This window comes from Bombina bombina, chromosome 9, assembly GCF_027579735.1.
Source record: "Bombina bombina isolate aBomBom1 chromosome 9, aBomBom1.pri, whole genome shotgun sequence".
Taxonomy (NCBI): Eukaryota; Metazoa; Chordata; class Amphibia; order Anura; family Bombinatoridae; genus Bombina; species Bombina bombina.
Window position 1 is genome coordinate 129,242,328 of NC_069507.1, and position 24,366 is coordinate 129,266,693.

A 24,366-nucleotide genomic window follows, 5' to 3' on the forward strand; every position below is an offset into this window, starting at 1 on the left:
GTTCGACTCTCTGACGTGGTGGTTAAATTACCAGCGTTTAGTTCAAGGGGCTTTTTTTTTTTGTTTTTTTTTTTTGTTCGGCCAACCTGGACTGTGATCACAACAGATGCAAGTCTTTCAGGTTGGGGAGCTGTCTGGGGATCTCACAGCACAAGGGGTTTGGAAATCTCAAGAGGCGAGATTACCAATCAATATTTTAGAACTCCGTGCAATTCTCAGAGCTCTTCAGTTTTGGCCTCTGTTGAAGAGAGAACCGTTGATTTTGTTTTCAGACAGACAATATTACAACAGTGGCATATGTCAATCATCAGGGTGGGACTCAGTCCCCACGCTATGAAAGAAGTATCTCGGATACTTGTTTAAGCGGAATCCAGCTCCTGTCTAATTTCTGCAGTTCATATCCCAGGGGTAGACAATTGGAGGCAGATTATCTCAGCCGTCAGACTTTACATCCAGGGGAGTGGTCTCTCCATCCAGATGTGTTTTCTCAGATTGTTCAGCTGTGGGGTCATCCAGAAATAGATCTGATGGCTTCTCATCTAAACAAGAAACTTCCCAGATACTTGTCCAGGTCCAGCGATTTTTCAGGCGGAAGCAGTAGATGCACTGACACTTCCTTGGTGTTATCAACCTGCTTATATCTTCCCGCCTCTAGTTCTTCCACGAGTGATCTCCAAGATCATCATTGAACAATCATTTGTGTTTCTGGTGGCTCCAGCATGGCCTCACAGGTTTTGGTATGCGGATCTTGTTTGGATGTCCAGTTGCCAACCTTGGCCACTTCCGTTAAGGCCGGACCTACTGTCTCAAGGTCCGTTTTTCCATCAGGATCTCAAATCATTAAATTTGAAGGTATGGAAATTAAACGCTTGGTACTAAGTCATAGAGGTTTCTCTAACTCTGTAATTAATACTATGTTACAAGCTCGTAAATCTGTCTCTAGGAAGATTTATTATCGAGTTTGGAAGACTTACATTTCATGGTGTTCTTCTCATAAATTTTTCTTGGCATTCTTTTAGAATTACTAGAATTTAAGTTTCTCCAGGATGGTTTGGATAGGGGTTTGTCTGCAAGTTCCTTGAAGGGACAAATCTCTGCTCTTTCTGTTTTATTTCACAGAAAGATTGCTAATCTTTCTGATATTCACTGTTTTGTATAGTCTTTAGTTTCTATTAAGCCTGTCATTAAATCAATTTCTCCTCCTTGGAGTCTTAATTTGGTTTTGAAGGCGTTACAGGCTCCTCCTTTTGAGCCTATGCATTCTTTGGACATTAAACTACTTTCCTGGAAACTGTTGTTCCTTTTGGCCATCTCTTCTGCTAGAAGAGTTTCTGAGCTATCTGCTTTCTTGTGAATCTCCTCTTCTGATTTTTTTCATCAGGTTTTGCGGACTTCATTTGAATTTTTACCTAAGGTTGTGAATTCTTAAAACATTAGTAGAGAAATTGTTGTCCCTTCCTTGTGTCTTAATCCTAAGAATTCTTTGGAAAGATCCTTACATTCTTTGGATGTGGTAAGAGCTTTGAAATATTATGTTGAAGCTACTAAAGATTTCAGGAAGACTTCTCGTCTATTTGTTATCTTTTCTGGTCCTAGGAAAGGTCAGAAGGCCTCTATTTCCTTGGCCTCTTGGTTAAAGCTTTTGATTCATCAAGCTTATTTGGAGTCGGGTCAAGCCCCGCCTCAGAATTACAGCTCATTCTACTAGATCAGTCTCCACTTCGTGGGCTTTTAAGAATGAAGCTTCAGTTGATCAGATTTGCAAAGCAGCAACTTGGTCCTCTTTGCATACATTTACTAAATTTTACCGTTTTGATGTATTTACTACTTCTGAAGCAGTTTTTGGTAGAAAAGTTCTTCAGGCAGCTGTTTCAGTTTGATTCTTCTGCTGATCTTTTAAGTTTTGATTTTCTTCACGAGAATAAATTATATTTTGGGTTGTGGTTTATTTATTCAGCTTTTGTCTATTTTTATCCCTCCCTCTCTAGTGACTCTTGCCTGGAGTTCCACATGTTGGGTATTGATATCCCATACGTCACTAGCTCATGGACTCTTGCCAATTACATGAAAGAAAACATAATTTATGTAAGAACTTGCCTGATAAATTCATTTCTTTCATATTGGCAAGAGTCCATGAGGCCCACCCTTTTTATGGTGGTTATGATTTTTTTTGTATAAAGCACAATTATTTCCAAATTCCTTTGTTTGCTTTTTACTCCTTTTCTTTATCATCCCACTACTTGGCTATTTGTAAAACTGAATTGTGGGTGTGGTGAGGGGTGTATTTATAGGCATTTTGAGGTTTGGGAAACTTTGCCCCTCCTGGTAGGATTGTATATCCCATACGTCACTAGCTCATGGACTCTTGCCAATATGAAAAATGAATTTATCAGGTAAGTTCTTACATAAATTATGTTTTTCGTTCCTTTCGAAACTTCAAAGGTAAGACTTCCTTCTCCTCCTGCCAAGCAAGATCAGCCCAAGACTTTCTGGAGGACCAACCAGTCTTGGAACAAGGGGAAGCAATCTAAAAAGCCCGTTAATGACTCAGTCAGGATGAAGGTTCTGCCCCTGATCCGGGACTGGATCTTGGGGGGGGGGGGGCAGACTCGCCCTTTTTCGCTCAGGCCTGGGTTCGGTATGTTCAGGATCCCTGGATGGTAGACGTCATGTTGTAAGGAAACAAACTGGAATTCAAGACTTTTCCTCTCAAGATTATCTGTAGACCAGATAAAGAGGCGTTCTTACACTGTTTGAGACCTTTCCGCTCTGGGGGTGATAGTTCCTGTTCCACTGCAGGAACAGGGTCTTGGATTTTTTTTTTTTTTTTTTGAAAATATTTGGTTTTCATAAAAATAAACAGAAATGTGCCTATCGGCGCTCTACAAGTCATAGAAACTTACAAGCAAGAAAAATACAAGTTTGAACCCACACCTGGGTCAAGTCAATATCTTTGCACATAATATTAAGAAAAGAAAACTTCAAATATAAGAGAACATGAGAATGTGTGTTATCTTACAATAATTATGGGGAGGGGGGGGGGAGGGTGTTAAACCTGGATTTCCACTCAGCCCAAATAATTTCAAATAAGTTTGCCTTTTCAGTGGAGAAAAAGATATTCTTCAAGTATATGTATACCATAAGTTTAACTATCTGGCCAGGTAGGAGGATCTACTTTTTTCCAAGATCTAGCTATGGAGAGCTTTATCGTGGAGAAAAGATAAATACATAGGTATCCTTGATACTTGGGTAATTTACATGCTCCTACATGAAGCAGGGCCATCTCAGGAACTCTAGGTAAAGCAATGCCCATGCTAGACAATAAGGAGAAATGGGTGTTCCAGATAGGTTTAATCTTGGGGCAGTTCCACTATGTGTCAGGTCTTTTATCTGTTTACAGTTCCTCCAGCATTGAGGCGTGTGTAAGGGGAACAGGTTAGCTAATCTGGCCAGGACATAGTACTAGTGTGTGAGGAGTTTGAAATATGTTTCGTATATAGTGACACAGTGCACTTTTTGTGAATAAGAGTGTATGTTGCCATTCTCTAGTGGGTAAAGATATGCTAAGTTTTTGTTCCCACTTCAGGATGTGGTAGGCTTTATCTTCTGGCACAGCTCCTTCCATTAAATTGTAATGAATGGACATGGGTTTCCCTAGCCGAAGTCCTTGTTTCCATCTAGCCTTGCATAAAGTGATTTGATGTGATGAAGAGGGCCAAAACCCCCAACTAGTCAGTAGACTTGTTACTCTGGTATGTTAAAAAACTAGAAAGGGTGGAATCAGGGCCATATGTTTTGTTGGTCTAGTGTAATAAATAAGTTTAACTGGCTGGTTGACCACATATCCCCAATCTTCACTATGCATAATCGTGCCCACGTGTATGCATGCGAGTCAGGTAGTCCTGTGAGAATACAATAAATGGATGTGATAGGGGAAGGGTGAGGGGCTATGTGTTTAGTGTCTAAGCCGTTGCCACGTGGCCAGGCATTCTTTGATAAGGTTGTCTATAGCTAAAGTCCTCCTACAATGTGGGGGGTCCATATAAGGTCTTTCAAAAATACATGACAAGGTAGCGAGGCCTGCTCTAGTGCCCTCAACTTGCTGTTGGAATCACTAACGCCCCATTGAGAAATGCGAGTTAACATCGCTGCCTCAAAGTATCGGGTTATGTATGTGGAGGCCGCTCCCCCCCCCCCATGCAGTCTGGGGTATTGAAGAGGTTAAGGAGCTATCCTAGGGGGTTTACCCTGCCATATGTATCTAGTACATTCACTATGAAACTGTAGTAAAACTGGTTTGGGCACCCGGATCGGTAGACACCTAAACAAGTAAGTCAGCTTGGGGAGAAAACGTTTTAAGGGCGGCTACTCTCCCTACCCACGATACAGATTTGTAGTTCCATTTTTGTCTGAGGGGTCTAAGTTCCGATAGTAGGGGCTGATAATTAGTTTGAATGATTTTGGAAATATCACATGACAGCTTAACTCCTAAGTCTGTGAAATGGGAGTTCTTGATGAGAAATTTATATTGATCATGTAAGTGTTTAGCAATGTCTTCGTGAAACCCCCTTAGAAATACTGCCGTTTTTATTTTGGTTAAGTCTGTAGTGGGAAACGCTACCGAATGTCTCAAGTCTAACAGTCTAGGAATGTTTTGTAGGGGTTTAGACGAGAAGATTGTGGTGTCATCAGCGAAGAGTGCAACCTTTTAATGGGTTGTGCCATGAATACCCTCCAATACACTATCTTTTCTGATTTGAGCTGCTAGGGGCTCTATCGCTAGCGCGAATAGGAAAGGGATGCGTACCGTTGGAAATGGGGAAGAGGTGAGCTAAATCCCAGTCCTCTGACCAAGGACATCGAGTTAGAATAGAGTGCCTTGATGGCCTGGATCGTTCGGGGAACTGAAAGGTTTCCAAAACCTTCCATAAGTACTTCTAACGAACACAATCAAACGCCTTCTCAGTGTCAAGGGAAATGTCTGCTATAGATTTATTTAATCAGATTCCTTTAGGATATTTAAAAGTCTCCTAGTGTTGTTGTCCGGTCCATTCCTCCCTGGAATAAACCCCCCTTGGTCTGGATCTATGAGACCAGGTAGGATGTTAGAAATTCTATTCGCAATTAATTTAGAGTAGATCTTAACATCCAAATTGATCAGAGAAATAGGCCTATAATTAGTGCTGAACGCGGGTCCTTATCTGATTTGGGGATGGTAACTATATCCGCCTCAAGGAACTCTGTCTCCAAAAAACGCCTTCAGAATTTGCTAGATTAAAAAAAAGCTAAGCAGTAAAAATGAAATTTCATGAATGTAGGTTTTATAGAAAACTGTTGTGTATCCGTCGGGTCCGGGGGCTTTAAAAGGTTTAAAATTTTTGATGACTAGTTTGATTTTTTTGGAGATAAAAGGGACAGTTAAGGGACTCTTTTTGATCTGTGCTGAGGGTAGGCAGTTGAAGTGAATTTAGGAAAGAACTTATAGCCCCAAGAGGGGCAGGTTTAGTTGGCTCCTTATCTCGTATATTATAGAGCGAAGAATAGAATTCGCTAAATTGCTGACCTATCTGGGAAGGGAGCCTGAAGGTCTGGTCCCCTTTCTTGATAACATGATTTCGAGAGGCGCCCACCCGCTGTCTTAATCCTTTAGCGAGGACGGTATCGGCTGTATTACCTTTTGCATACATGGTTTGTTTTAGTTTGAAGAGATTAGTTTGGGTCTTAAACTCAGTCTGACTGTGGAGCCTAATTTCTTTGATTTTATCCCTCAAGTCTAAGGTATAGGATGTGCGCTGTTGATGATCTAGTTCCCTTAGCTTGCAGTGTTCCTGTGATAGAGATCTGATATATATATATATATATATATATATATATATATATATATATATATATATATATATATATATATATATATATATATATATATATATATATATATATATTTTAAACTTTAAACTCCCCCCATATTGTGTCGTACCTGAGCTGAGGGTTCTTGTTTGTTCTAATGGTAAATACAATTTCCTAACTCGGTTGCTCCCTGAAGGGGATATCGGAAAGGATGTGGTGGGGGAGCCTTCATGGGGATCTGTTCTGAGCTGTACCACTGGAGTGTATATTGACCAGAAGTTGGTTGTGATCCGACCAAGGACAGAGATATTGGCAGAGTTTACCAAATTGAGAGTATCCGCGAGGCTAAAGGTATAATCAAGTCTCGAATAGGTGGCATGCGGTCGAGAGAAGTGAGTGTAATCTGTCTGTCGGATGGGCCGACCGTCATATATCAAAGTAGCCATGCAGTGCCATCAGATCTAAACCTACCACTTGCAGGGTCTAAGGTGGTTTGTTCTAGCAGGTTTAGTTTTCCTATCTAATTTATCGTCCCACACCATATTAAAATCCCCCGCTAGAATTACTCTGCCCTGTTTAAATTTCTCTACCCTACCTAGAATCTTCTTTAGGTATCCGGGCTGGTGTGTGTGTGTTTGGGAGGTATGCAGATAAAAGTGTGCATGGGACATGGTCTAAGGTACATATCAATATAAAGAACCTGGTTTGGGGATCCCGGATTACATGAATAAGCTCAAAGATCACTCTTGTGTGTAAAATAAAAAAAATAAATGGCTACACCCCTAACTTTTTTTTAGTGTAAGAGGCCACTTTGAGAACGGGGTAGTCTCTAGAAATGGTTGTGGGCTGGCCCTCGGCCAGAAGATGTGTTTCCTGGAGGAACACAACATCTTTGTGGAATCGTAAGGACCTAGCTAGAAGGCTCCTCTTACCCACGGTATTCAACCCTCTGACGTTGTGTTATCAATCTAAGGGAAGACATTGGCCTACGGGAGTATCACAGCTATTAGGGGAAAGAAACTTGTTTCAAAATGAGGTTAGGAAGGGTAGGTGTCGTATTAGGGTGGGGAAAGGGGTAAAGTAGGGGGAAGGATGTGAGGATGGGGAGATTGGCGGAAGTAGTCCACCTATGTGGGACCTTAATATAGGCACCAAAAAGCTGGGGGGGGGGGGTTAAACGTGAACCTAGAAAACTGAGGCTGAGCAAGTCAGCCCTGCTCTCATTACAAGACCTAAAAATATAAACAAGCTAGACTGGCTATAACTGCTACAATACACACGTAAATCTAACAGTAACATAAATCAGATTGTCCCTAATGGGAATGTAGATATGGTTCAAGTCGGTAAAGCCTGTGGTCTTGGACTGGTCCAGGGAGCTTGACTTTTGTCTCTTTGGACTCCTTTCTTTAGACGACCATTCTGGGGCTGAAACCCTCAATCTGGAGGAAGGTGCTGTCCCTTGAGTTTCCGGGTCTATCAGTATACCCTAATTTGCCAAGAGTACTGCCCAGTGAAGGGGAAGACACATGTGTTTGTCCTTAGTTATAATGAGCTTAGTGGGGAAACCCCACCTGTACTTAAAGGGCCATAATACCCAAATTTTGAAACACTTGAAAGTGATGCAGCATAGCTGTAAAAATCTGACTAGAAAATGTCACCTGAACACCTCTATGTAAAAGAGATATTTTACCTCAAAAGTTTCTCAGTAGCCACATTCCATTGTAAAGGACTTCTAAATAGCAAATCAATATGTCTGTCCTGGGACAGCGGAAGGAACAAGCTTTTGTTCACACTCCTTATTTCCCTATTTAGTGTAAGGAAGTTTACAATGAAATCTCATGAGTTAAGTGAAATCTCATAAGATCACTGTAAGAGTTCATGACGTCAGCACTGTTGATGCTGATTGGCTGCTGTTCATTTCTTCATTTTAGTTTTTTACCTGCAGCTGAGTAACTTTTTACACAGAACTTACTCTGCTGAGCTGAGGAAATTGTGAGGTAAAATATCAATTTTTTACATAGAGATGCTCAGGTGATATTTTCCTGTCAGCTTTTTACAGTTATACTGCATCACTGTCAAGTGATTTAGCATATGAGTATTATGTCCCTTTAAGGTTGGCCTTCCTTAGTTGCATGGTCAAAGGTGCATAAAGCCTCCGTTGTTGCAAAGTGTGGGCAGACAGATCTGGCAGTAATTGGATATCCTTGAAAGCGTCCATTAAGGTAGGCTTGCTAAATGCAGCCTGCATCGTGCAATCCTTAAGGGTGAATTTATGAAAGCATACCACCACATCTCTTCGTTTGTCCGAAGATATGGACCTTGGTCTCAGGGCCCTGTGTGCCTGTTCCATGGTGTGCGAGTTGCCCTCCTCTGAGGACCCAAAAGTTCAGAAAAAAGATTTAAGGAATCCTTGTAAATTGCCTGCGGCAACACTTTCCAGAATACCTCGGAAGCGGACATTGTTTCTCCTAGCTCTGGCCTTCACGTCCGAGAGCTTCAGCTCCAGTTGAGTTACTTGGTCAGCCAAGTTCTCGGCTTAAGAGAGTAAGTTAGAATGGTCAGTAGCCAGATCATCATGTTGCCTTTCTAGCTTAACCACCCTATCTCAGCAATCTCTTTCTGATCTCAGCCGAGCTGCGTTGAATCTCGGCCGTGATAGATTTTTTTGTGCAGCAAACATTTTTTTTTTTTTTTTTTTTCTCAATAGTGTTTTCAGTGATATAGTGCTGTAGATGGGCCGTGGATTGGGCACTAGACTAGGAACCTTCATCCTGAGAGTCCTGATCGCTTCCCATTCTCTCAATATGGACAGGATCGTCAGAACACTGAGAAAAATGGTCCAGAACAGTCTTTTTGACTGTTGCAGGGGTTTTAGGATGTCTTCTCGTAGTGTGCGGCATTTTGGAGAGGGGTATGGTTACCTTTATTTGCCTCGGCACTGTAACTCTACCAATTTTTCAAGCCCTGTTAGGAGTAAGAAATACAATGGCCTATACCTGTCTATCTATAACATAAGTAATACATATACATTTAGAATGAAAGTGAGAGCGGGGCTGAACATCACTACCTAATACATTTGAACTAATTTGTCATTCGTCTGAGTGCCACTTAATGTGAAAGATGCAGTACAATACCAAACTCGGAACCACCTCTCTTTCGGTTGCTGTGGATCTCCTCTTATTTCGGGGGAAAAAGTGGGATATGATACAGAGGGAAGAGGGTGTTGACCAACCTAGACAAGCTAGGTCATAAAGGGAGAGGAAGTCCCCAACAGATCAATACACAAATATTCAGCACCACACCTATGTGCCAGGTAGTAAGGGCAAAAAGCAGATAGGAGACCCTACCTGACCCACTAGTCAAGAGGGTAGAAAATATGGGGGTTGGCAATTCAAGGAGGAGTGAAGCCCAGAGCAGCACACCCAAGATAAGTTTGGAACTTTCTCCTCAATAAGCAAATATTACAGGTATTTTAGATGGAGTACAACCTAGCAGTCTAACCCGGTTCCTCAGGTTTGGTGCCAAGTAGTAGTACAAATATGCCCAAGGCTTTAACACTTCCTTCTCAGAGAAAGAAGGGGATACGGCTCTAGGGAGGGAAAAGGGTATATGGCAGCGACTAGCTTGGAAGACCAGGCCAGAAGGGGTGAGTAGGAGAGTGATCTCAAGAACAGTTAGCAGTACTATGGCTTAACACTGATCCAATATTATGCAATCTGAGCTTACTGTAATAATAAACAAATTAGATATAAACCGTCATAACACTACATTCTGGGTGACAACGTCAGAAATACATAAGCTGACACAGCAGCTACCCAAGAAATTAAGTCCTCTGGAAAACCACCCCAGAGTGTTCAGGTCAGTATATCAGGTGAGTGCCTATGTGGGAGTTCAGTTTGTTAGGCTAGCGGATGTTGAGTATCTGCAAGGCCTGTACTTCACAAGGCACCTCTTAACCCTTTTTCAGAATTGAAATAGTCCCCAAAGATCTTGCAAAAGTGAGGTATTTTCAGGTTGTTTGCTTAATGTGGCCTGTTTGAATTAAGGCAGACCACTCCAGTCGCACAAAAAAAATGTGCAGGTCTAACTTTCTTGATTCCCAGGTCCTGCAATGGGGTTCTCACATGGGTATAGCAACCAATATTACAGACTCTTGGTAAGGTGTGATAAAGGCTTAGAGCGTATAATTCAATGTGTGTTTGCTGAAGCAGTCCAGATCACATATAAAAAAATAGTAGTTACCAGTCCAGGGCCCTGGGATTAACCTTATTAGGATGTCTAATACTTTTTTTGGGCGCTATCAGTGCTAGGGAGACTTGTACCTAGGTTTGCAAATGTGAAGCGATTACCTTACTCCTTTATGCCACGAGTGCAGCTGCTCCAGTTTTCAACTTGGTCAAAGGGCCCCACAAGTGCAAGATGCCAGTTTAGAACAGTCCCCAGGGCCGGGTATATGGCTTCCCTTGACGTTATGGACCTCCTTTGCCTTTGAAAGTCGATGTGTAATGTTTTTTTGTTTTTATGTGTAGTTTTATTTTTTATCTCCTGCATTCACCTCTCAAATTGCTCTTCAATCTTCCCTTCAGGGGATTTACATACAGGGGTCTCGCCTCAAATCTTTTATCTTATGAGAGTAGGTGTACTGGGGGGTTATTAGAGGGCTTAGGGCTGGTAGTGGGTGTAGTGTTTCCACTGCTTAGTGGTATCCAGCAGTAGGCACCACACTACAATGACAAGGCGGGCCTCCAAGTTTTAAGGCCGGGGAGTAAGGAAGTCTCTTACCAGACTAGATTAGGCACGTGGGCTCCTCTGCTTCTGTAGTGCAACGTCTGCCCGGTTTGTTACGGGATCTTCTGATTGTGCCTTTAGGAGCTCAATGTCGGTAATCCCTCAGCCGAGGGGCCGGTCGGTTGGAGAATAGGTAGGTGACTGGTGTCCAGACGCCTCCAGGACTCGCTGAGTTCTAGGAGGATGGGCCCCAGATGGTGGCCGTTCGCGCCACTCCAAGGTATGAGGCTCTCTCTGTTGGCCGTGTGTAGTCAGCTAGAGGTCTGCAAGGGAGTCCCACCGGGTAGTGAAGCTGTTGCTCACAGAGGTCAGTGGGAAATCCGGGTACACCCCAGTAGTTGGTGAGTATCTCAGGCCGCAGGCGCTCGGCCACAATCAGGCGGTGTGTTTGTTGAGGGGGCCTTCCCCTTGTCTGTTCTAGGGACTGATCTTTTCTGCGGCAGCAAAGACTGCAGAGTGGAGCCCCGACCCTCCGGAGTCGTTAGTGTTGGTATGTCTGCTGTGTAGCGAGTCTCCTGTCCTGCAATAGCCAATCTATGTAGTGGGATCATGCAGTTATGTAGAGTCCGGTCCAGGGGTATATGGCTTGCCGGGTTGCTGATATCCAAATTATCCTCTGGATGATCCTTGTCCCCATAGGTATGAAATAATTAACTTTCTGCAAGTTTTTATGCTAAAATCTGGCTGTAATAGCTTGTCGCCGACTGAGCTCTTCTCAGATGCTGCTACTCAGCTTAGCGGTTAGCTCTGCCCCCCAGGGTCTGGTATTTTATTCCAATCTGTTTGTGGTTCCCAAAAAAGATGGAACTTTCAGATCAATTTTAGACCTCAAAAGTCTAAACAAGTTCCTCAGAGTACCATCCTTCAAGATGGAAACTATTCGTTCCATTCTTCCCTTGATTCAGGAGGGTCAATTCATGATAACTGTAGACTTAAAGGATGCGTAGCTGCATGTTCCTATCCACAGGGATCATGAGGTTTGCCGTTCTAGACAAGCAATTTCAGTTTGTGGCCCTTGCCACAGCTCCCAGATTTTTTTCAAAGGTTCTAGGATCCCTGTTGGCAGTGCTACGGTTGTGGGGCATTGCAGTGGCGCCTTATCTGGACGACCTTCTGGTTCAGGCGCCATCCTTTCAACAAGCGAACTCCCACATGGAGATGGTATCCTTTCTGTGTTCTCATGGATGGAAGGTGAATTTGTGAAAGAGTTCCTTAATTCCAGCTACAAGGGTAGTGTTCCTGGGAACCATAATAAATTCCCCATCAAAGAAAATATTTCTGACAGAGGTCAGGAAATTAAAGATCTTCGACTCTTGTCTGACCCTTCAGTCCTCTCCTCGGCTGTCAGTGGCTCAATGCATGGAGGTGATCGGTTTGATGGTAGCCGCCATGGACATCATTCAGTTTGCCCGTTTCCACCTTAGGCTTTTGCAGTTATGTATGCTCAGGCAATGGAACGGGGATTATGTGTACCTGTCAACACAAATTCTTTTGGATCAGGCGACAAGAGACTCTTCCTTGGTGGCTGTCTCAGGATCATCTTTCCCAGGGAACCTGCTTCCGCAGAGCCTCCTGGGTGATTGTGACAACGGACGTCAGCCTGCTGGGATGGGGAGCTGTCTGGGGCTCTCTAAAGGCTCAGGGCACATGGACTTGGAAGGAGTCCGTTCTCCCTATAAACATCCTAAAGCTGAGGGCAATTTTCAATGCTCGCCTGGCCTCAACTAGCGATAGCCTGGTTTATCAGGTTCGTCGGACAACATAACCTCAGTAGCTTACGTCAACCATCGGGGAGGAACTCGGGGTTCCATTAGCCATGACAGAGGTAGCCAAGATTATTTGTGGGCAGAGACTCACAACTGCTTTCTATCTGCAATCCACATTTCAGGAGTGAACAATTGGGAAGCGGATTTTCTGAGCAGACAGACCTTTCACCCGGGGGAGTGGGAACTCCATCCGGAAGTGTTTTCCATCTTGATTCTCAAATGGGGACAGCTGGAGCTGGGTCTCATGGCATCTCAACAGAATGCCAAGCTCCCAAAGTACGGATCGAGGTAGAGTGATCCTCAGACTGTACTGATACTCTGATGGTCCCTTGAAATTTTCAGTCTAGCATACCTATTTCCTCAGTTCGCTCTCCTTCCTCGGGTCATTGCTCAAATCAAACAGGAGAGGGCATCGATGATCCTCATTGCACTGGCGTGGCCTCGCAGGATCTGGTATGCAGACTTAGTTGAGATGCCATCTCTCCCACCTTGGAGACTCCCTCTGAGGAAAGACCTACTTCAAGGGCCCTTCCTTCATCCAAATCTTGTTTCTCTGAAGCTGACTGCTTGGAGATTGAACGCTTAATTTTATCTAAGCGTGGTTTTTCAGAGTCGGTCATTGAGGCCATGATTCAGACTCATAAACCTGTTACCAGAAATATTTACTATAAGATATGATGTAAATATCGGTGTGAATCCAGAGGCTACTCTTGTAGTAGAGTTTGGATTCCTAGAGTTCTGTCCTTTTCTCCAGGAGGGTTTGGAGAAGGATTTATCGGCAAGTACCTTGAAGGGTCAAAATTCTGCCTTGTCTATTTTGTTACATAAACACTTGGCGGATGTACCGGACGTGCAATCGTTCTGTCAGAATTAGGCCTGTGTTCAAACCTGTTACTCCTCCCTGGAGTCTTAACCTTGTTCTGAGAGTTTGTCAGCAGGCTCTGTTCGAGCCTATGCATTCCTTAGATATTAAGTTATTATCTTGGAAAGTTTTGTTTCTTATTTCTTCTGCTCGTAGAGTCTCAGAGCTCTCTGCGTTGCAGTATGAATCTCCTTACCTTATTTTTCATTTGGATAAGGTAGTTTTGCATATTAAGTTAGGGTTTCAGAAAGGAACATTAATCAGGAGATTTGTTGTTCCTCCTTTGTGTTCTAACCCATCTTCTCATAATTAACGTCTGCTGCACAACCTAGACATGGTGCGTGCATTGAAATTCTATCTACAGGCGACTAAGGATTTTCGGCAGTCTTCTGATCTGTTTTAGTTTTCTCTGGGAAGCATAAGGGCCAGGAAGCTACGGCTTCTTTCTTTGTGGCTGAAGAGTATAATTCGCTTGGCCTATGAAACTGCTGGACAGCAGCCTCCTGAGAGTCATGGCTCATTCTACGAGGGCTGTTTTTCCTCTTCCTGGGCATTTAAAAATGAAGCTTCTGTGGAACAGATTTGCAAGGCTGCAAATTGGTCCTCTCTACACACTTTTTCAAAATTCGATACTTTTGCCTGGGCTGAAGCTTCTTTTGGGGGGGGGGTGAGGTTCTTCAAGCAGTGGTGCCTTCCGTTTAGGTTCCCTGTCTTGTCCCTCCCTTATCTGTGTCCTCTAGATTGGGTATTGATTCCCAATAGTAATTATAGATGATCCATGTCATTAGAAAGAAAACATTTTATGCTTACCTGATGAATTTATTTCTTGACACGGTGAGTCCACGGCCCACCCTGTTTAGACAGGTTTTTTTCGTATTATAAACCTCCTCTGCACCTAGTTACTTCCTTTCTCTTTTCACTTCGGTCGAATGACTGGGGTTGGAAGGGAGGTGATATTTAGCAGCTTTGCTGTGGTGCTCTTTGCCGCCTCCTGCTGGGCAGGAGTGATATTCCCAGTAATTATAGGTGATCCGTATACTCGGTGTCAAGAAATAAATTTATCAGGTAAGCATACATTTTTAGTTTTTTCTTTGTTTTTAAGGGATTCGATTTTGACATGACAGTACCTTACAGCAGTGCTTTCCAAACTGTCGTGACAGTTTTGGCAGAAGCGTGTAGGCGTGTCCCTGCTTTAGCACAATTTTTTTTTTTTGGGGGGGGTTCCACTTTCCACCTGCCTGCTATGCAAATCATATGACACATGGATACCTAGTGGGTCACAGATAATCTTAACCTATTGGCGCAGCTCAGTGGGAACTGAAGTTATTCCCATTAGTGGCTTTAGCAGCACATTGGCTCCTGACTGCATGTGTAGTCTCCTCAATCAGCTTGTGACTACATATGTAGTCAGTGAGTGGGACAGCAGTGTGTTTGCAGCAGTCAGTCACACTCACAGAACTCTGAGGGCGGCAGCTCCTGATATATGGGTAGGAAGAAGCTTAAAAATACTTGATGAAATGCGAGTGTCTTTATCTAATATTCCACCAAATATTTAGAAACTGTTCATCCCATCTACCTCATAAATCATTAAAATAGTAAGTAGCTATTGGTGGTTAACTTTTTTTTTTTTTTTTTGAATTCTTGCACATACATACTGTTACTTGTAAATACATTTCATTATATAATTTATGTATGTGTCCATGTCTCTTAAAACAATTTGTACTTCTGTTTGCTAGTACAACTGAATTACTGTGTTGCCAACATGAAGTTTGGAAAGCTCAGCCTTACAGTATGCTCTTTCATTGTTTGTAGGCAATGGTGGTTGAAGTTCTAAGCTGGTTGGGTAGTTACAGAGCTTTCAACAGTGTTTTGAGGTCTGTTCTCTAGATCACACTATGGTTCAGTATAAATTCTCTATGAAGTCACATTTTGCTAAATGCTGTTTGTTCATACAAGCTCTGAAATTTGCAGCGAGTTTACATTTGATTTAACCCTGATGATTTTGCTAGTACATGCTTTTGTTGATTTCCTCTGAGTTGCACATAGAGAATTTCTCCTAGTCATATGTGGGGCTCTTGTTTTTGCAACTGGCTGAGCTGCTCAGCAAATCCTATGACTGTGCTTGGCTGGCTGAGCTGCTCAGCCAAACAAGTTATTCTGCCACTGAAGAGAATAGATCACATTTTAACAGTGTCTGAAGAAATAAGGGAAATATATAAATTACAAAAGGTTAGAACAAAATTTAACCCATAAACCCGTGTATTAAATGTTAGTGATTATATATTAAAGGGTTATGAAACCCAATTTTTTTTTTTTTTTCTTTCATGATTCAGATCATGGAATTTCAAGCAACTTTTCTAATTTACTCCTATTAATTTTCTTCATTCTCTTGATATCTTTATTTAAAATAGTAAATTAGAAAGTTGATTAAAATCACATGCTCTATTTGAATCCTGGGGTTTATATCCCTTTTTTAAGCTTATATTTTTATTTTTCAGCATGGGATATGGAGACTCAGAATACGTCTGATTGGGATAACAACAAAGGATATTGTGCTCATTTGTCCAAAACCCAAAAATAAAACGGACAGAGTAATAACCCGCCCTACAACTACAACTCTGCATTCAACAACTGCAAATAAAACCTCTGACCCTGTTGATGGTAAGATCACTTCCCCCCCCCCCACACACACACACACACACACACTTTTATGCTATATGTCCTATCCCATCTGACAACAAATCTTTTCTTCTTTAAATGGAAAAAATACACAGCTGCATTTATTACTTTTAAGAAATAAGAACCTGGCCACCAGGAGCAGGCAATACACCCCCAGCCAAAGGCTTAAATACTCCTCCCACTCCCCTCATCCCCCAGTCATTCTTTGCCTTTCAGGAGGGTGGCAGAGACATGTCAGAATTTCTCCAACATAGGTGTGTCCGGTCCACGGCGTCATCCTTACTTGTGGGATATTCTCTTCCCCAACAGGAAATGGCAAAGAGCCCAGCAAAGCTGGTCACATGATCCCTCCTAGGCTCCGCCTTCCCCAGTCATTCTCTTTGCCGTTGTACAGGCAACATCTCCACGGAGATGGCTTAGAGTTTTTTGGTGTTTAACTGTAGTTTTTATTATTAAATCAAGAGTTTATTTTAAAATAGTGCTGGTATGTACTATTTACTCTGAAACAGAAAAGAGATGAAGATTTCTGTTTGTAAGAGGAAAATGATTTTAGCAACCGTTACTAAAATCGATGGCTGTTTCCACACAGGACTGTTGAGAGGAATTAACTTCAGTTGGGGGAAACAGTGAGCAGACTTTTGCTGCTTGAGGTATGACACATTTCTAACAAGACGATGTAATGCTGGAAGCTGTCATTTTCCCTATGGGATCCGGTAAGCCATTTTTATTACATAAAGAAAAAAAGGGCTTCACAAGGGCTTTTAAGACTGTAGACATTTTCTGGGCTAACACGATTGATATATAAGCATATTTTAATACTTCATAGCTTTGAGGAATTATTTTATTCTTGGGAATTATGTAAAATAACCGGCAGGCACTGTATTGGACACCTTATCCTCTAGGGGCTTTCCCTAATCATAGGCAGAGCCTCATTTTCGCGCCTCTATTGCGCACTTGTTTTTGGGAAGCATGACATGCAGATGCATGTGTGAGGAGCTCTGATACATAGAAAAGACTTTCTGAAGGCGTCATTTGGTATCGTATTCCCCTTTGGGCTTGGTTGGGTCTCAGCAAAGCAGATACCAGGGACTGTAAAGGGGTTAAATATAAAAACGGCTCCGGTTCCGTTATTTTAAGGGTTAAAGCTTTCAAATTTGGTGTGCAATACTTTTAAGGCTTTAAGACACTGTGGTGAAATTTTGGTGAATTTTGAACAATTCCTTCATACTTTTTCACATTTGCAGTAATAAAGTGTGTTCAGTTTAAAATGTAAAGTGACAGTAACGGTTTCATTTTAAAACGTTTTTTGTACTTTGTTATCAAGTTTTTGCCTGTTTAACATGTCTGAACTACCAGACTGTGTTCTGTATGTGGGGAAGCCAAGGTTCCTTCTCATTTAAATAGATGTGATTTATGTGACACAAAATTTAGAGAAAATGATGCCCAAGATGATTCCTCAAGTGAGGGGAGTAAGCATGGTACTGCATCATCCCCTCCGTCTACACCAGTCTTGCCCACACAGGAGGCCCCTAGTACATCTAGTGCGCCAATACTCCTTACTATGCAACAATTAACGGCTGTAATGGATAATTCTATCAAAAACATTTTAGCCAAAATGCCCACTTATCAGCGAAAGCGCGACTGCTCTGTTTTAGAAAATACTGAAGAGCATGAGGACGCTGATGATATTGGTTCTGAAGTGCCCCTACACCAGTCTGAGGGGGCCAGGGAGGTTTTGTCTGAGGGAGAAATTTCAGATTCAGGGAAAATTTCTCAACAAGCTGAACCTGATGTGATTACATTTAAATTTAAATTGGAACATCTCCGCGCCCTGCTTAAGGAGGTGTTATCTACTCTGGATGATTGTGAGAATTTGGTCATTCCAGAGAAATTATGTAAAATGGACAAGTTCCTAGAGGTCCCGGGGCCCCCCGAAGCTTTTCCTATACCCAAGCGGGTGGCGGACATTGTAAATAAAGAATGGGAAAGGCCCGGCATACCTTTCGTCCCTCCCCCTATATTTAAGAAATAGTTTCCTATGGTCGACCCCAGAAAGGACTTATGGCAGACAGTCCCCAAGGTCGAGGGGGCGGTTTCTACTCTAAACAAACGCACCACTATACCCATAGAAGATAGTTGTGCTTTCAAAGATCCTATGGATAAAAAATTAGAGGGTTTGCTTAAAAAGATGTTTGTTCAGCAAGGTTACCTTCTACAACCAATTTCATGCATTGTTCCTGTCACTACAGCAGCGTGTTTCTGGTTCGATGAACTAGAAAAGGCGCTCAATAAAGATTCTTCTTATGAGGAGATTTTGGACAGAATTCATGCTCTCAAATTGGCTCTTTCACCCTAGACGCCACTTTGCAATTGGCTAGATTAGCGGCGAAAAATTCTGGGTTTGCTATTGCGGCGCGCAGAGCGCTTTGGCTAAAATCTTGGTCAGCGGATGCGTCTTCCAAGAACAAATTGCTTAACATTCCTTTCAAGGGGAAAACGCTGTTTGGCCCTGACTTGAAAGAGATTATTTCTGATATCACTGGGGGCAAGGGCCACGCCCTTCCTCAGGATAGGTCTTTCAAGGCCAAAAATAAACCTAATTTTCGTCCCTTTCGCAGAAACGGACCAGCCCCAAGTGCTACGTCCTCTAAGCAAGAGGGTAATACTTCTCAAGCCAAGCCAGCCTGGAGGCCAATGCAAGGCTGGAACAAAGGTAAGCAGGCCAAGAAACCTGCCACTGCTACCAAGACAGCATGAGATGTTGGCCCCTGATCCGGGACCGGATCTGGTGGGGGGGGCAGACTCTCTCTCTTCGCTCAGGCTTGGGCAAGAGATGTTCTGGATCCTTGGGCGCTAGAAATAGTCTCCCAAGGTTATCTTCTGGAATTAAAGGGGCTTCCCCCAAGGGGGAGGTTCCACAGGTCTCAATTGTCTTCAGACCACATAAAAAAACAGGCATTCTTACATTGTGTAGAAGACCTGTTAAAAATGGGAGTGATTCATCCTGTTCCATTAGGAGAACAAGGGATGGGGTTCTACTCCAATCTGTTCGTAGTTCCCAAAAAAGAGGGAACATTCAGACCAATCTTAGATCTCAAGATCCTAAACAAGTTTCTCAAGGTTCCATCGTTCAAAATGGAAACCATTCGAACAATTCTTCCTTCCATCCAGGAAGGTCAATTCATGACCACGGTGGATTTAAAGGATGCGTATCTACATATTCCTATCCACAAGGAACATCATCGGTTCCTAAGGTTCGCCTTTCTGGACAAGCATTACCAGTTTGTGGCACTTCCGTTCGGATTAGCCACTGCTCCAAGAATTTTCACAAAGGTACTAGGGTCCCTTCTAGCGGTGCTAAGACCAAGGGGCATTGCTGTAGTACCTTACTTGGACGACATACTGATTCAAGCGTCGTCCCTTCCACAAGCAAAGGCTCACACGGACATTGTCCTGGCCTTTCTCAGATCTCACGGGTGGAAAGTGAACGTAGAAAAAAGTTCTCTATCTCCGTCAACAAGGGTTCCCTTCTTGGGAACAATAGACTCCTTAGAAATGAGGATTTTTCTGACAGAGGCCAGAAAATCAAAACTTCTAAACTCTTGTCAAATACTTCATTCTGTTCCTCTTCCTTCCATAGCGCAGTGCATGGAAGTAATAGGTTTGATGGTAGCGGCAATGGACATAGTTCCTTTTGCGCGAATTCATCTAAGACCATTACAACTGTGCATGCTCAGTCAGTGGAATGGGGACTATACAGACTTGTCTCCGACGATACAAGTAGATCAGAGGACCAGAGATTCACTCCGTTGGTGGCTGTCCCTGGACAACCTGTCACAGGGGATGAGCTTCCGCAGACCAGAGTGGGTCATTGTCACGACCGACGCCAGTCTGGTGGGCTGGGGCGCGGTCTGGGGAAGAATCTCTTCTCCCGATAAATATTCTGGAACTGAGAGCGATATTCAATGCTCTCAAGGCTTGGCCTCAGCTAGCGAAGGCCAAGTTCATACGGTTTCAATCAGACAACATGACGACTGTTGCGTACATCAACCATCAGGGGGGAACAAGGAGTTCCCTGGCGATGGAAGAAGTGACCAAAATCATTCAATGGGCGGAGACTCACTCCTGCCACTTGTCGGCAATCCACATCCCAGGAGTGGAAAATTGGGAAGCGGATTTTCTGAGTCGTCAGACATTTCATCCGGGGGAGTGGGAACTCCATCCGGAAATCTTTGCCCAAATTACTCAATTGTGGGGCATTCCAGACATGGATCTGATGGCCTCTCGTCAGAACTTCAAGGTTCCTTGCTACGGGTCCAGATCCAGGGATCCCAAGGCGACTCTAGTAGATGCACTAGTAGCACCTTGGACCTTCAAACTATCTTATGTATTCCCGCCGTTTCCTCTCATCCCCAGGCTGGTAGCCAGGATCAATCAGGAGAGGGCATCGGTGATCTTGATAGCTCCTGCGTGGCCACGCAGGACTTGGTATGCAGACCTGGTGAATATGTCATCGGCTCCACCATGGAAGCTACCTTTGAGACGAGACCTTCTTGTTCAAGGTCCGTTCGAACATCCGAATCTGGTCTCACTCCAACTGACTGCTTGGAGATTGAACGCTTGATCTTATCAAAGCGAGGGTTCTCAGATTCTGTCATTGATACTCTTGTTCAGGCCAGAAAGCCTGTAACTAGAAAAATCTACCACAAAATATGGAAAAAATATATCTGTTGGTGTGAATCTAAAGGATTCCCTTGGGACAAGGTAAAAATTCCTAAGATTCTATCCTTTCTTCAAGAAGGTTTGGAGAAAGGATTATCTGCAAGTTCTTTGAAGGGACAGATTTCTGCCTTGTCTGTGTTACTTCACAAAAGGCTGGCAGCTGTGCCAGACGTTCAAGCCTTTGTTCAGGCTCTGGTTAGAATCAAGCCTGTTTACAAACCTTTGACTCCTCCTTGGAGTCTCAATTTAGTTCTTTCAGTTCTTCAGGGGGTTCCGTTTGAACCCTTACATTCCGTTGATATTAAGTTATTATCTTGGAAAGTTTTGTTTTTGGTTGCAATTTCTTCTGCTAGAAGAGTTTCAGAATTATCTGCTCTGCAGTGTTCTCCTCCTTATCTGGTGTTCCATGCAGATAAGGTGGTTTTGCGTACTAAACCTGGTTTTCTTCCGAAAGTTGTTTCTAACAAACATTAACCAGGAGATAGTCGTGCCTTCTTTGTGTCCGAATCCAGTTTCAAAGAAGGAACGTTTGTTGCACAATTTGGATGTAGTTCGTGCTCTAAAATTCTATTTAGATGCTACAAAGGATTTTAGACAAACATCTTCCTTGTTTGTTGTTTATTCTGGTAAAAGGAGAGGTCAAAAAGCAACTTCTACCTCTCTCTCTTTTTGGATTAAAAGCATCATCAGATTGGCTTACGAGACTGCCGGACGGCAGCCTCCTGAAAGAATCACAGCTCATTCCACTAGGGCTGTGGCTTCCACATGGGCCTTCAAGAACGAGGCTTCTGTTGATCAGATATGTAAGGCAGCGACTTGGTCTTCACTGCACACTTTTACTAAATTTTACAAATTTGATACTTTTGCTTCTTCTGAGGCTATTTTTGGGAGAGAGGTTTTGCAAGCCGTGGTGCCTTCCATCTAGGTGACCTGATTTGCTCCCTCCCTTCATCCGTGTCCTAAAGCTTTGGTATTGGTTCCCACAAGTAAGGATGACTCCGTGGACCGGACACACCTATGTTGGAGAAAACAGAATTTATGTTTACCTGATAAATTACTTTCTCCAACGGTGTGTCCGGTCCACGGCCCGCCCTGGTTTTTTAATCAGGTCTGATAATTTATTTTCTTTAACTACAGTCACCACGGTATCATATGATTTCTCCTATGCAAATATTCCTCCTTTACGTCGGTCGAATGACTGGGGAAGGCGGAGCCTAGGAGGGATCATGTGACCAGCTTTGCTGGGCTCTTTGCCATTTCCTGTTGGGGAAGAGAATATCCCACAAGTAAGGATGACGCCGTGGACCGGACACACCGTTGGAGAAAGTAATTTATCAGGTAAACATAAATTCTGTTTAACTTTTTAATTTTTGTTTTTGTCTCTTATGGAGGGTAGTACTCTTCGACATGGGACAGGAGTTTCAAGTAGTCCTGTCAGTCTCTCAGTGAGGGCTTGGATGAAAGTTAGTCTGGAGATGCAGGAAGTCTTTCTGCGAAACCATCCCGACTCATGTGAACAGCTCCTCAAGCAATCGGCGTTGCCTGCTTTCTTCTCTCCGTTGCCTGCTTTCTTCTCTCCGTTGCCTGCTTTCTTCTCTCCGTTGCCTGCTTTCTTCTCTCCGTTGCCTGCTTTCTTCTCTCCGTTGCCTGCTTTCTTCTCTCCGTTGCCTGCTTTCTTCTCTCCGTTGCCTGCTTTCTTCTCTCCGTTGCCTGCTTTCTTCTCTCCGTTGCCTGCTTTCTTCTCTCCGTTGCCTGCTTTCTTCTCTCCGTTGCCTGCTTTCTTCTCTCCGTTGCCTGCTTTCTTCTCTCAGTTGCCTGCTTTCTTCTCTCAGTTGCCTGCTTTCTTCTCTCAGTTGCCTGCTTTCTTCTCTCAGTTGCCTGCTTTCTTCTCTCAGTTGCCTGCTTTCTTCTCTCAGTTGCCTGCTTTCTTCTCTCAGTTGCCTGCTTTCTTCTCTCAGTTGCCTGCTTTCTTCTCTCAGTTGCCTGCTTTCTTCTCTCAGTTGCCTGCTTTCTTCTCTCAGTTGCCTGCTTTCTTCTCTCAGTTGCCTGCTTTCTTCTCTCAGTTGCCTGCTTTCTTCTCTCAGTTGCCTGCTTTCTTCTCTCAGTTGCCTGCTTTCTTCTCTCAGTTGCCTGCTTTCTTCTCTCAGTTGCCTGCTTTCTTCTCTCAGTTGCCTGCTTTCTTCTCTCAGTTGCCTGCTTTCTTCTCTCAGTTGCCTGCTTTCTTCTCTCAGTTGCCTGCTTTCTTCTCTCAGTTGCCTGCTTTCTTCTCTCAGTTGCCTGCTTTCTTCTCTCAGTTGCCTGCTTTCTTCTCTCAGTTGCCTGCTTTCTTCTCTCAGTTGCCTGCTTTCTTCTCTCAGTTGCCTGCTTTCTTCTCTCAGTTGCCTGCTTTCTTCTCTCAGTTGCCTGCTTTCTTCTCTCAGTTGCCTGCTTTCTTCTCTCAGTTGCCTGCTTTCTTCTCTCAAGTTCCATGGTAGAGGCAATGCCACTATTAGTTACACTTGAAAGGCCGTGTTCCTGTTTCACGGCATTGTTTCATTTTACTGTATTAATGTTTTCCATGTGGCTATCACCTCACAGGTTTATCTTATAACAGAAGGGTCTCAGCGAGTCTCTGTTAGTATCTTGGAATCAAGGGTTGACATGTCCTGAGGAGGGTTGTTAGACAGGGGGGTTTATAATACATGTTTCTTCTATAAGGTACGACGAGTCCACAGATTCATCCTTTACTTGTGGGATATTCTCCTCCTGCTAACAGGAAGTGGCAAAGAGCACCACAGCAGAGCTGTCTATATAGCTCCTCCCTTAGCTCCACCCCCCACTCATTCTCTTTGCCTACTCTAAGTACTAGGAAGGGTAAAGTGAAAGAGGTGATAAAATATTAGTTTTTAATTTCTTCAAGCAAGAGTTTATTTTAAATGGTACCGGTGTGTACTATTAACTCTCAGGCAGCAGATGGATGAAGACTGCTGCCTGGAGGATAATGCTCTTAGCATTTGTAACTAAGATCCAATGCTGTTACCACAGAAGCTGAGGAGTACAGGAAACTTCAGTGTGACGAACGTTTTCATGCTATACAGCAGTGAGGTATGTTCAGTCATATTTTTCTGGAGAGACTATTTCAGAAAGGCTAACAGTATACCCATAAGGGTAAGCAGTAATCCTAAGAGCTAATAAGGTTATTACTAAGCTTGCATAGGGGCTAATGTCAAAATGGTTGACACTGAGTTGTAAATTTTTGTGGGCAAACGTTTTTATGAACTGGGAGTGCTGTTAACGTTTTGTGGGCAATAACGTTTGGGCAACTTTATTGAGGGTACACTTGGCTTATTCTTTGGGTCTCAGAACCCACATTGCTAGTTAAAACCGCTCTGGTGCGGTTCTTTGAGGCTGTAGAGACATAGAGTGAGATGGGCGGGGCCTATTTTCGCGCCTCAGATGCGCAGTTATTTTCTCGCAGCAAGCTAACTCCTGAGGGCCCTGGTGGATGTTTTGGGCCAAATCGAAGCTTTAACCCCACATTTACTATCCCTGAGGGCAGGTAGGGCCACAGCAGGGCTGTGGCAAGGTGCTGAGGGTGTTTTTTTTTTTTTTTTTTTCCCGGATTTAGGCCTAATTTCAATCCAGTTTGCACATTAAAGGGTTAAATGTTATAATTCATTGTGGGGCAATCTTAACTACATATATTGTGTCTGCTTGCAAAAT